Here is a 14,246-nt window from a genome sequence, read left to right as displayed (position 1 = left end):
AGGTTTTCAATCTAGTGAGTAAGATGGATATAAGCTGTGAATCACAATATTTTGAGGTAAGTCTTCTAATAGAAAACATTGAAAGGTTATTATTAGAGTAATATTAAACTGTTATTCATAACGTGCTAAAAATATTCTCTTGCTTTACATATGGTACTTTAAGTCTGTTAAAATTTATGAGGTCAAATCTGTATATTTTCCCCATTATACTGTGTTTACGAAGTCTATTTTCTTCTAACTTGATTTAGGGTTTCTTCATCTGACATTTATTTCTAAATGCAATGTGAGATACAGAATGTACCTTTTTTGCAAATAATTACTCAATTTTCCCAGAACCACATATTGATCATTTTTTGTTTTCCCACAGATTCGTGCTTATTGCATGTTATGCTTTATTTTCTGTATTTTAGAGCTTGTATATTGAGGTTCTTTTCATTTCTTCTTCAGGTCTGTCTGCATGTTAACATACTATGTTAATTACAGCCATTTTCAATATCATTAGTTGACAGTTCAACTTTGTCTCAATGTTGTGTTATTTTTTTTGTATTTAAACATTCTTTGGCAATTAAAACTTATTTGCTGAGACTTCCCTGGTGGTTCAGTGGCTAGGACTCTATGCTTCCAATGCAGGGGCCTGGGTTTGATCCCTGGTCCAGGAACTAGATTCCACATGCCACATGTAGCTCTCCTGCCACAACTAAAGGCCCCCAAGTGCTGCAACTAAGACTTGTCACAGCCAAATAAATATTTTTTTAATATTCAAAAAACCTTATTTGCTATTCTGTGTGAACTTTCGAATCTCTAAATTTCCCAACAGTCTCTTTCTATTTTAATTTGGATTGTCTACATATGGATGTGTGTATATACACACACATACACATTCAACATTTCTATTTCAGAAAACCCTCTACCTTTTCTCAGTTCTTGTCAATATCCATTAGTAAAGGTTTGAGTTTTAATTTCTTCTGAGTCTTAACTTACTATAACAAAAAGTCAGTAGAAAATTTCAGGCAGCTCTGAAATAATTCCTTGCAACATTTAGAATATAAAATATCTATCTGTTGAGACAGACAAAGGGACAGAGAGACACAGAAGAAACCAATAAAGATGGAGGAAAAAAAAAGACTACTTCAGCTGCCTTCAAGACATTTCAGGATTGGCCTACTTTTTAAATTTTAATCAGCATGGTTAGAAACCAAAGATCATCTTTTTCTTTGAATAAAGAATAAGTCAAAATCCCCACTTAAAATGACTTTATCAGTGTAATTCATTATTTTTTAGTCTTGCTTATCAAATATAGCACTTCTCCTGTCTGTAATTAGATGGCTGTGTTCACTCAGAGAAATCAATATGTATTACTCACATTCAATTCATCTAACTCCTCAAAAATCGCAATTCAAGTAATCAGCAATGCTATTGTCATTTAATAGACATAGAAATAAAGAAGTGATAGACTGTGGTGGGAACTCACCAGCAACGGAGGGAGTTTATATTAGTTCACGTGCCTTATCCATGCAGTCACAGTGCAAACGTGCACATTTAGTGCAATTTTTCTTGTCTGCTAAGCCACGTCAGTTGTGTCTGACTCTGTGAGACCCCATAGACGGCAGCCCACCAGGCTCCGTAATCCCTGGGATTCTCCAGGCAAGAACACTGGAGTGGGTTGCCATTTCCTTCTCCAATGCATGAAAGTGAAAAGTGAAAGTGAAGTCGCTCAGTCATGTCCGACTCTTAGCAACCCCATGGACTGCAGCCCACTAGGCTCCTCCGTCCATGGGATTTTCCAGGCAAGAGTACTGGAGTGGGGTGCCATTGCCTTCTCTGGATTTCTTGTCTAGTAGCACTTAAATTTATAGCCAACCCAACTATACCTCTGGCAATTGTCTTTGATTGAGTACTAAAGCCCTAGTGAAGTCACCCACAAATTTTGTTGTTCAGTGAGGAATTGATTCAGTTCTGATATCATCTATATAGGTCATGAAAACATTTCTTAGTCAAAGAAGAAACAATGCTAACTGCAGAAACTCAGAACCAAGTGCAGTATATCAGTAACAAGCCATCTGATCAGTTGCAAATCTGCATCTTAGAAATTTGCAACACATTGTCTCTTCAAACCACTGCCCTGGTTGTTTTCTGATAAAATCTAGCAACAGGGTTTTTTTTTTTTTTCTTTCCCTTTTCCTTGAGTAATAAGAGAGGCATTAGTCCTTTAAAGGGCTTCCCTGGTGGCTCAGAGGTTAAAGTGTCTGCCTGAAATACGCGATACCTGGGTTCCATCCCTGGGTCGGGAAGATCCCCTGGAGAAGGAAACCGCGACCCACTCCAGTACTCTTGCCTGGAGAATCCCATGGAGGGAGAAGCCTGGTAGGCTACAGTCCATGGGGTCGCAAAGAGTCAGACACGACTGAGCAACTTCACTTTTACTTTCAGTCCTTTAAAATCCTCTCCTTATCCACACATGTTCCCTCCCTCTGTTGTGTTGTTTTGGTTTATGCTAATTGTCCAAGGAGCAGTGGCTGCACAGGCACAGGAGGGCCGAGAGGAGCTATTCCATGTTCAAGGTCGCCACCAGGAGGGGTGGCGGTGAGGAGATACCCCTCATCCAAGGTAAGGAGCAGCAGCTGTGCTTTGCTGGAGCAGCCATGAAGAGATACCCCACATCCAAGGTAAGAGAAACCCAAGTAAGACGGTAGCTGTTACGAGAGGGCGTCAGAGGGCAGACACACTAAAACCATAATCACAGAAAACTAGCCAATCTAATCACACGGACAACAGCCTTGTCTAACTCAATGAAACTAAGCCACCCAAGTTTTGGGTGGGGCCACCCAAAATGGGCAGGTCATAGTGGACAGGTCTAACAGAATGTGGTCCACTGGAGAAGGGAATGGCAAACCACTTTGATATTCTTGAGAACCCCATGAACAGTATGAAAAGGCAAAATGATAGGATACTGAAAGAGAAACTCCCCAGGTCAGTAGGTGCCCAATATGCTACTGGAGATCAGTGGAGAAATAACTCCAGAAAGAATGAAAGGATGGAGCCAAAGCAAAAACAATACCCAGCTGTGGATGTGACTGGTGATAGAAGCAAGGTCCGATGCTATAAAGAGCAATATTGCATAGGAACCTGGAACCTTAGGTCCATGAATCAAGGCAAATTGGAAGTGGTCAAGGAGATGGCAAGAGTGAACGTCGACATTCTAGGAATCAGCGAACTAAAATGGACTGGAATGGGTGAATTTAACTCAGATGACCATTATATCTACTACTGCGGGCACGAATCCCTCAGAAGAAATGGAGTAGCCATCATGGTCAACAAGAGAGTCCGAAATGCAGTACTTAGATGCAATCTCAAAAATGACAGAATGATCTCTGTTCGTTTCCAAGGCAAACCATTCAATATAACAGTAATCCAAGTCTATGCCCCAACCATTAACACTGAAGAAGCTGAACGGTTCTGTGAAGACCTAGAAGACCTTTTAGAACTAACACCCACAAAAGATGTCCTTTTCATTATAGGGGACTGGAATGTCCCCTATATGTAGGAAGTCAAGAAACACCTGGAGTAACAGGCAAATTTGGCCTTGAAATATGGAATGAAGCAGGGCGAAGAATAATAGAGTTTTGCCAAGAGAATGTACTGGTCATAGCAAACACCCTCTTCCAACAACACAAGAGAAGACTCTACACGTGGACATCACCAGATGGTCAACACCAAAATCAGATTGATTATATTCTTTGCAGCCAAAGATGGAGAAGCTCTACACAGTCAGCAAAAACAAGACCAGGAGCAGACTGTGGCTCAGATTATGAACTGCTTATTGCCAAATTCAGACTTAATTTTTGAAGAAAGTAGAGAAAAACCACTAGACCATTCAGGTATGACCTAAATCAAATCCCTTATGACTTTACAGTGGAAGTGAGAAATAGATTTTAGGGACTAGATCTGATAGACAGAGTGCCTGATGAACTATGGACAGAGATTTATGACACTGTACAAGAGACAGGGATCAAGACCATCCCCAAGGAAAAGAAATGCAAAAAAGGAAAATGGCTGTCTGGGGAGGCCTTACAAATAGCTGTGAAAAAAAAAGAAGCAAAAAGCAAAGGAGAAAAGGAGAGATACAAGCATCTATATGCAGAGTTCCAAAGAATTGTAAGAGACAAGAAAGCCTTCCTCAGTGATCAATGCAAAGAAATAGAGTAAAACAACAGAATGGGAAAGACTAGAGATCTCTTCAAGAAAATTAGAGATACCAAGGGAACATTTCATACAAAGATGGGCTCAATAAAGGACAGAAATGGTATGGACCTAACAGAAGCAGAAGAGATTAAGAAGAGGTGGCAAGAATACACAGAAGAACTGTACAAAAAAGATCTTCACGACCCAGATAATCACAATAGTGTGATCACACACCTAGAGCCAGACATCCTGGAATGTGAAGTCAAGTGGGCCTTAGGAAGCATCACTACAAACAAAGCTAGTGGAGGTGATGGAATTTCAGTTGAGCTATTTCAAATCCTGAAAGATGATGCTATGAAAGTGCTGCACTCAATATGCCAGCAAATTTGGAAAACTCAGCAGTGGCCACAGGACTGGAAAAGGTCAGTTTTCATTCCAATCCCAAAGAAAGGCAATGTCAAAGAATGCTCAAACTACCACACAATTGCACTCATCTCACATGCTAGTAAAGTAATGCTCAAAATTCTCCAAGCCAGACTCCAACAATACGTGAACCGTGAACTTCCAGATGTTCAAGCTGTTTTAGAAAAGGCAGAGGAACCAGAGATCAAATTGGCAACATCCTCTGGATCACTGAAAAAGCAAGAGAGTTCCAGAAAAATATCTATTTCCGCTTTATTGACTATGCCAAAGCCTTTGACTGTGTGGATCACCACAAACTGTGGAAAATTCTGAAAGAGATGGGAATACCAGTCCACCTGACCTGCCTCTTGAGAAACCTATATGCAGGTCAGGAAGCAACAGTTAAAACTGGACATGGAACAACAGACTGGTTCCAAATCGGGAAAGGATTATGTCAAGGCTGTATACTGTCACCCTGCTTATTTAACTTATATGCAGAGTACATCATGAGAAACGCTGGGCTGGAAGAAGCACAAGCTGGAATCAAGATTGCCTGGAGAAATATCAATAACCTCAAATATGCAGATGACACCACCCTTATGGCAGAAAGTGAAGAGGAACTAAAAAGCCTCTTGATGACAGTGAAAGAGGAGAGTGAAAAAGTTGGCTTAAAGCTCAACATTCAGAAAACGAAGATCATGGCATCTGGTCCCATCACTTAATGGCAAATAGAGGGGGAAACAGTGTCAGACTTTATTTTTGGGGGCTTCAAAATCACTGCAGATGGTGACTGCAGCCATGAAATTAAAAGACGCTTACTCCTTGGAAGGAAAGTTATGACCAACCTAGATAGCATATTCAAAAGCAGAGACATTACTTTGCCAACAAAGGTCCATCTAGTCAAGGCTATGGTTTTTCCTGTGGTCATGTACGGATGTGAGAGTTGGACTGTGAAGAAAGCTGAGCCCCGAAGAATTGATGCTTTTGAACTGTGGTGTTGGAGAAGACTCTTGAGAGTCCCTTGGACTGCAAGGAGATCCAACCAGTCCATTCTGAAGGAGATCAGCCCTGGGATTTCTTTGGAAGGAATGATGCTAAAGCTGAAACTCCAATACTTTGGCCACTTCATGCAAAGAGTTGACTCATTGGAAAAGACTCTGATGCTGGGAGGGGCTGGGGGCAGGAGGAGAAGGGGATGACAGAGGATGAGATGGCTGTATGGCATCACCGACTCGATGGACATGAGTTTGAATGAACTCCGGGAATTGATGATGGACAGGGAGGCCTGGTGTGCTGCTATTCATGGGGTCACAAAGAGTAGGACACGACTGAGCGACTGAACTGAACTGAATGAATTTAGAGCAGTAGCTTTTAAGGTTTTCTTAATCATTTCCAGCTAATTCGGAATATTCATGAATGGAAAGAACTTGCAAACCATGGTTATCTCCTGAAGTCCCTAATTCACCTATTGATCACTTTAAAGTCTATAGATTTCTGGAAGTAAGAAATCCTGTTTTAGAAATACTGGTAAATATTTTAAAGGAATCTTAGACAAAATGACTGTATTAAATACAAATATTTTACATGCAGACACACCTCTAGCCCTATAATCTTAGATGACATCTCTAAATGCCTCCCAGTTTTTCATTTCCTTGATCCACCATAATATTAATGTGATATATTATTTCAGATATTACTAGAAAATATTCAGATGTACAAATTGGTAGATGTAGTCATTTCTGCTTACATTACTGTTAGGTAGGAAGTTAGGTATGAGCAAGGATGGGAGGCTAAGGAAAAGGTTGCAAGCTGATCTCTAAACCCCATTCAGACACACCCAGGAGAGTTCACAGATATGCTACAAAAATAACCACAGGGGCTTTTCCAATTCCTACACAAGCACCCTAGGCACCCAGTGGATACAAACTTACCACAGGGGCTTCCTCAAGGAATCCTAGAAAGCTAGGAGCCAATCAAGGGTTCATAAATATTCTAAGATGCTGCTAAGTCGCTTCAGTCGTGTCTGACTCTGGGCAACCCTATGGACTGCAGCCTACCAGGCTTCTCCGTCCATGGGATTCTCCAGGCAACAGTACTGGAGTGGGGTGCCATTGCCTTCTCCAAAATATTCTATACATATACATATATTTGATTATAACAGACTGAATTATGGGAAGACAAATACAACTGTTCTGTAACTTGCAACTGTCAACTGGCCTTGGACATACACCTATTTGCATTCCCTTTCTTGATTGGTGGTGGGTACAAGCCCTATTTTGCACAGGGTACAACCAGGAGGAGTGTGAGCCATGCTAAGTCCCTTCCATTGTGTCAGACTCTGTGCAACCCAATGAACTATAGCCCCCCAGGCTCCTCTGTCCATGGGATTCTCCAGGCAAGACTACTGGAGTGGGTTGCCATGCCCTCCTCCAGGGAATCTTCCTGACCCTGGGATCAAACCCATATCTCTTACGTCTCCTGCATCCGCAGGCAGGTTCTTTAATACTATCCTGGGAAAGAGACAGAAGTATAAAAAGCGGGAAGCCAAAAGGGAATGTTAGGTCAACTCCTTTCCGGCTGGTCTACTCCCATGTCTTGGGAGTGCCTATCTAATAAAAGATCTGTCTGCTTCAGCTGTAACTTGTCTGTTGTTTTAAACCCTTTAGTCCACTGTTCCAAATTTTTGTTGCTATAAGAACTGAGGGAGAAAAATAAACCAATCTGATGTTGCTGCTGCTAAGTCGCTTCAGTCGTTTCCAACTCAGTGCGACCCCAGAGACAGCAGCCCACCAGGCTCCCCCATCCCTGGGATTCTCCAGGCAAGAACACTGGAGTGGGTTGCCATTTCGTCCTCCAATGCATGAAAGTGAAAAGTGAAAGTGAAGTCGCTCAGTTGTGTCTGACTCCTAGCGACCCCATGGACTGCAGCCCACCAGGCTCCTTCGTCCATGGGACTTGCCAGGCAAGAGTACTGGAGTGAGGTGCCATTGCCTTCTCCAATGTTACCACATTATAAATGCAAGGCTGTATAACGGGCAGCAGACATGGAGTCAACATGCCCACTTAGTAGATGACAAACAATGTTTCTAAACCTGGCTCTACTTTCAGTTGACCTTGGGCAATTATTAACTCCCTAAAGTTCTTTATTACACATAGGGGACCTTAGACTAATGACCTGGGTTTTCCCTGGGTCTAAATAGCTGACTTCTGGTAAGTTTTCATCTGTTTCATAATCAGCCAGAGCTGACTTTGTGTGCCAGGTACAATAACTGTTGGTTGCTTTACTTGCGTTTTTAAACACTGTTTTCCTAAAGTTTTGTATTGGGCAGAATAGAGAAAAGCCAGGGCAATAAAAGGTAAAGGCTTAAATGGGTGGTACATGGATTTTTGAAACTAAGCATATAGTGAAACAGCAGTATCAGAAGACATTTCCTCATCTGCTAAAAATGAATTGCAGAGCAGTAATCTCAAAAGATTTTCCTTGAATGATGGAAATCAATTCAGAAATTACCATTATTAATATTGTGTGCCCTGCACTAATATATAGTCATAATAAAACTTGTGAATAAGAGGGCATTAATTCATTATGTAACGTGGCTTCTCGAGACTACAATTTCAGTTTTCCTCTAATATAAAAATACTGTTCACAAACTAACTGTTGAAAGTCAAGCTAGGACCCATTCTTTACACGAAGGTAAACACACACACATTTATTTGGATATGTAAGCTAAAGACTCTAAAGAAAATAATGAAATGAAAAGCATGGAAAGTGAAACTGGAATCATAATTGCACACTTTCATGAGCAAGAGTAGAGAAAATACTGCAAGGTTTTATCTGTAATTGGACTGACTGGATAACCAAATCAATTTTGAATTAAAGATGAACTAATTTTGAAATTTTGAAGTGTTTTGTCATTTATTATTAGATGATCAGATTGTGAAGTTTTGGGGGTTTTTTGGGGGGGTGATGCATAAACTTTAGGAAAACTTTGACCTCAAACTCTAGGGGTTCTTTCTGATTGACTTTCACAGAGGTACATGAATACATTCCTTTCAATGTGGAAGAAGTAGAATGTTTCTCATTAAAATTATGTAGCTGAGTGCTTTATTTCTACTTCAAATTCACTCATCTCCTTTAAATGGGGTTATGTAGAAGGACCGTGAATAGTCATAAACACCCTTTAAAATGTTGTTAGTTTGAATGAAATATGTTAGAAGAGTATTTGTTAGGGGAAGCACACTGATTTAAACAGTCCACCCTGGCCAGGCACCATAGTAACCATTTGCATGAGTTGTTTTATGACAGGAGATCCTGATAAGGAATACGGAACTAATAAGCCACCACCAACCGGAAGAGTTCGGGAAAAGTCGAAAGGAGACACCGCATGTCCATCCATTTCCCAGAATCCCTCTCGTTAGCATCCATCTTGGCTGAACGATGCGTGCACCACCAGGAAAGACTCTGAATTAGAATGATTGGCCAAAGGCCACCCGGAAACTAATCCCATCACCATAAAACCCAAGACTTCGAGCCACGCAGCAGAGCAGTTCCCCTGGGTTCCCTTACCCTACTGCTCTCCACCCGGGTGCCCTTTCCCAATAAAATCTCTTGCTTTGTCAACACAATGTGTCTCCTCGGACAATTCATTTCCAAGTGTTAGACAAGAGCCCAGTTTCCGGCCCTGGAAAGGGTCCCCCTTCCTGCAACAGTATTTCCCACTTCAGTTCCTCTGAAAAAAATGTTATTTGATTTTAAATAATTTTTAAAGACAGGTATCCTGTCATATTTTGCTTAATTATCTTTAAATTGTTGACCATCTTTAAAGGTTTTTAAATAGTCTTAAACCGTCTTTAACTCCTTAATCATCTTTAACTGCCATCCTATGCAGTGTTTTCAGTTACACAGCTTCAGAAGTAACATGTATCAGATATTAACCATGATCATTTTCCAGTTCTTAGATTAATGTGAGTATATTTGTGTGGGTAGATGGGTATTGACTGGAGACAAAATGAGATGGAAAGAGACTGAGCCATGGATAGTGGATAGGCTGGTAGGTGATAAATCATTTATATACATATATAAATAAGTTACAAAATATATAGAAAGTTACCTACTTATATTTTTTATGATCTATTCTATTTTACCCCACAAAAATATAAGCTTTATGAGGGCAAGGGTTTTGATTTACTCTCTAATATTGTCAAAGCCAACTAGAACAATGTTTTGCACACAGCTGGAACACAGTTCAATTTGTTACAATTTACTTGAATAAACCAGTATCATTATTAATTAGTAAGACAGTACCTGAAAGGATGAGAATTATGCCTTATGAAGTATATTCATCACTTAGGATGGGTTGGTGAATTTGTTTCAAATTCAGGAGTAGTTACAGTTTTCCTGAGAGCCTTTCCAGTATGTGTACATGCGTGTGTATTTTGTGTGTGTGTGTGTGTGTGTGTGTGAGAGAGAGACAGAGAGAGAGAGAAAGACAGACTACGAGAGAATGCAAATGAATTTCGGGTTTACTGAACTGCTTGCAGTTTTTAATTCCCTGAAACATGTTAGTTTTCAAAAAACAAAATTATTTCACCATTAATTAAATGAATATAAATTACTATTAATTAAAATAAACTTCACTGTCTTACTTAACAATTTATTAATAGAAACTAATCATGACTATTTGACAAATTATGTTTCAAGAAGATCATGGTGTTTATTGTATTGCTATTCACAGTAAATGTGATCTTTTTACAAAAGTTATGCAGTATTGAAATTAAAATCCAGTATAGGTCAGAAAGTGAATTTGGTGGCCTGGAGTCTTGACAACTTGACATTTACTTGAGTTACTAAATTCCATCTAGAAAATAAAGCAATCTGAGCTCATGGGCTGCCCTGCAGCAAAACAAGTCAAAGCTAAAGTGAATTTGCAGACTAGGTAGAACTTGAATTGCTTGTATAAACTTAAGTTGCTAACTTTATCTATTATCTCCCCTAAACCTGAGTGCCCCCCTTCCCACACACTCCCTGCATGGTCACCCTCAGTGACACACAGACCTTGCTGCTTTATCCTAATATTTCTGTTCAATGTCACATTTCTCTGCACTTTGTTACATTTTGGTCTGGTGGTTTTGAAAATGTATTTAATTACCTGAAAAATACTCCCAAATAAAAGTCTGTTCCCTCCAAAAAAACCTCAAAACCCCTTAAAATTAATACAAAAGCTCTGTTTCTGCTTAGAAAGTTGTGACTTGCCCTGATATATAATGCAGTGGATTTACAAGATGTTATTTGTTTGCAAAGTGAAAACCCACATTCTTAGCCAAGTATTTGAAAATTTCCTTAAAAGTTCCATTTTGATAACTAGATGCTTTTAGTAAGTGGCTTTACGCTTATTTGAAAACTATTGATTAGTAATGCAACAACACGTTTATTGTGTTTAATCACCTTAATAAAGTCCTAAAAGTTACAACCAAATACTGTAATATTATAGTACTCACCTGGCAACAGGTAAATTTTGTATTGAAATGTAACAATCACAAGCTATACTCTCCTTAATGATATCTAAAAACTAGCCTTTTAAACCAGACGTGATGACTACTAAGGGGAAAATACTCGCTGCCAATTTTGTACTAACCCAAATGCAATTATAAGTGTTCAAGTAAAATAGAACGAAAAATTCCATTTACAGTTCATGCATTAAGTGATGAAAAAAATGTGCAACCATTCTCAAACATAAAATTAACATCATTCCTAGTTCACCAGTAAATTATTCATCTGCTCCATAATTATTTTAAATTACTAAATAGGGGGGAAGTAATCTTTAAAATTAAAAAAAAAAACAAACTTGTAAAAAATGCTGACATTTTGGACAGCTCCCTTCTGATTTCTACAACATTTCTATGAAGTGTTTTTACTTTTTTTTTTAGCTTTGCCAAATCAGAAATGAGCCCCACCAAAGTCGTTTCCGCCGCTGGGGTTTGGGTTTTATTTTTGTTGTGTTTTGCTGCGTTGTGTTTAGGGGCAAAATATTCTTCCAGTGAAAGGGATTAAGGATCTACATAACTGGGGAAGTGGTGTTCTCAGCTTAATATCCGGCTCCCTGTACTGAGCTAATTTTTAAATGTTTTCCAAAGGTTCTAGCTGGTAAGAAGGGAGCTGCCCTCTCCACTTCCATTCCCCGCTACAATTCATTCGCTTCTGTACAGGACCACCACAGCCTCTCCATCTATGCCAGGCAGGGACAGTTTGTCAGTGCCGAGGTATTTCAAGAACTTTCCAAGCAAAGACTCCTAGGAGACAAAAGACCACGTACAAAGCAATCGCCAAGAATAACTTTGTGCGTCCGGAAGAGGGATGGAGAAACCCCTGCACTGAGCTCCGGAGATCTGGACTTAGCCCGGTAGCACCATCCATTTGCAGCAGCGAAAAAAACAAAACAAAACAAACAAAAAAACAACAGCCTTCTGCGGAAAAGGTTTACATCGCTGGTGGAACTCCCAGTGGCTTTACAAAATAAGTTAATCTAATATATAAAATAAAAAACAGTGTAGGTACTGGAGGCAGCTGGGTACGTAACCCTGGTTACACTTGGGAGGTTAACCTGCTTTAGGTCTAGTTGCCCAGACCCCAGCGGGCTGGAACTTTCTCCGAGGGCGGAGCCACCCTACAGTTCGCAGCGGCCACGCGCGCGCCCGGCCGTGTCCGGATCCCGAAGATATCTACTAAGGTAGCTTGATGAGGTAGGGACTCCACCTGAACCGGCACTCGAGCCCCGCCCCGTTCCAGTGACATGCGTGCCCCACACTGGCGCGGGCCAGGAACACCCTCAATCAGTCCCTCAAAGCTTGACTCTCTCCCTCCCCAAATCTGCATCCCCGAAAAGTGTAGCGAGCTCCTCTTCCTACGTGGGGCGTCCGACACACAAAAAAGTCGCCACTCTCCAAGCCTAGCTCCATTCCCCAACCCTCGTTCCTCTCCCCCCTCTCCGTCATCCTTTTTTCCAGCGAAGCGGACCAACCTTTACTTTCCTCTTTCATCTCCTCCCCTCCAAAGTCCCCGGCGCAAAGTGGGAGTTTTGGGAGCCTCGGTGAATGTGCCTGTCCCCTGGCGCACTGACAGCTCCCTCTTTTCATCAAGGCAATAAACTTCAATTTGCCAGGCTCTTAAATGAGCCACTGAGGACTTTCCCCGTGCGTTCTCGTGCGCTCTCCCTCCAGCTGAGCCAAGTGCATCCAATTCACTCTATCCCAGCCTGGAGCCCTGAAGGACGTAGGTTCACGCGAGAGGGGACCCACCGCGCTCCCAGCAAAGTGCCCTAAACCGCGCGCTCACACACGCAAATGCATACACAATGCCATCCCCGCGCTATCAAAGTCAGCCGGCGCAGAGGGGAAAACGCACGAGCAGGAGTGGCACCCGGGCGATCATCAGCCTAGCCGCGCGTCCGGACTCGCTGCCCGGGTCCCAAACACCTTTGTCTGAATGCCCCAGGAACAATGAGCCTGGAAACCCCCAAAGATAACATCAGTGGCCCCGGGGGCGGCGCGCGCACTGCCGGGCCAGACCTTACCCGTGGGGCGCGTGGTCTCCCGCCGCTTGGCTGGCCCGCGGGCCACAGGGACGCTGCAGCCGGGGTCCCGTAGATGCTGCTGCTCCGCTGCCGCTGCCCCATCCCCAACGGCAGCATCACTTCGCTGCCGCCTCCGCCTCCTCGTGCTCCGTTCTCTCGACCGCCCCTCCCCGGCGTCCGCCTGCAGGACCGGCAGCGCCTGCGGCGCTGCGGGGTGGGCAGCAGCGGAGGCGGTGGCGCCCGCGCGAGCTCGCCCAGCTGCACCGGCTAGAGCAGCCGCGGCGGCAGCCGGAGCACCCGAGCCAGGCTGCGCTTCCCCGGCGAAGGCTCTGGCCTCGGCGACTGACAACGCTGGCTAGCCAATCGCTGCGTCGCCCCGCAAGGCGGGGGGAAACCAATCAGAGCGGAAGGCCCATGGCTTTCCTCCGCCTTTGCTCAGCAGGCTCGTTTCCGGGAGAGGCAGCGAGGCTGCTCGCGTTTGGGATGGGGGAGGCAAGGGAGGAGCGCGCGGCGGGACTCCTGGCTTTCGAGCCTTAGGTGAGGCTGAACGACCGGGCCCACTCAGGTGGGCCTGGCGCGGTTTTTGATGGTCCGGAGCCCGCGGCTTAGCAGAAAAGGGCGTGCTGGGGTGAGTCAGTCCCCAGAGCGTCGGCTTGGAGGGTCAGCTTCTTGGCATCCCTGCGCCCCGGCCATGGGACCCGAGTGGGACACGAACGGCAGTGCGGGAGAGCGCATCCCTGGAAGTGGTCGGCGCCTTGGAGAAATCATGCGAACAGTCACCAGACAGCGCCCCCGTCCTTCTCCCTTTGGTAGCTTTGGCATCTGAAAAGAGTGGTACTTCTGAGCCTCCGAACTGCTCCTTGCCATAGTAATCAGTCCAAAAGATTGCCCGAGCTATGAAAGAGGAATTTGGAGAAATGTTCTCAAAGTTGTAGGTGGAGGGTCCCTCCAGACCTTCCTTCCAAATGAACTTCCCCACCTCCACCCAGCAAAACAAAACACCTCAGGGAGCAAGGAGAAAGCTAATTTAAACAGGCAACGTAGTTGGTTTGTACCCCCCTTTTTAAACCTTTGGGGAATCACTTCTGAATG

General features: G+C 43.0%; 1 protein-coding gene across 1 annotated transcript in view; it reads right to left on the bottom strand.

The window, feature by feature from the left end:
• B3GALT1 (beta-1,3-galactosyltransferase 1) overlaps window positions 1-13,450 on the bottom strand; it is a 628,268-nt gene extending 614,818 nt beyond the window's left edge. The window contains exon 1 of the mRNA XM_070357857.1: window positions 13,155-13,450. The gene's annotated coding sequence lies outside the window, so the exon portion shown is untranslated. The remainder of the gene's footprint in view (window positions 1-13,154) is intronic.
• Window positions 13,451-14,246: the final 796 nt, after the last annotated feature.

This window comes from Bos mutus, chromosome 2, assembly GCF_027580195.1.
Source record: "Bos mutus isolate GX-2022 chromosome 2, NWIPB_WYAK_1.1, whole genome shotgun sequence".
NCBI lineage: Eukaryota > Metazoa > Chordata > Mammalia > Artiodactyla > Bovidae > Bos > Bos mutus.
The sequence above is the reverse complement of the archived record's forward strand: the minus strand, read 5'-3'. Positions and strand labels throughout refer to the sequence as shown.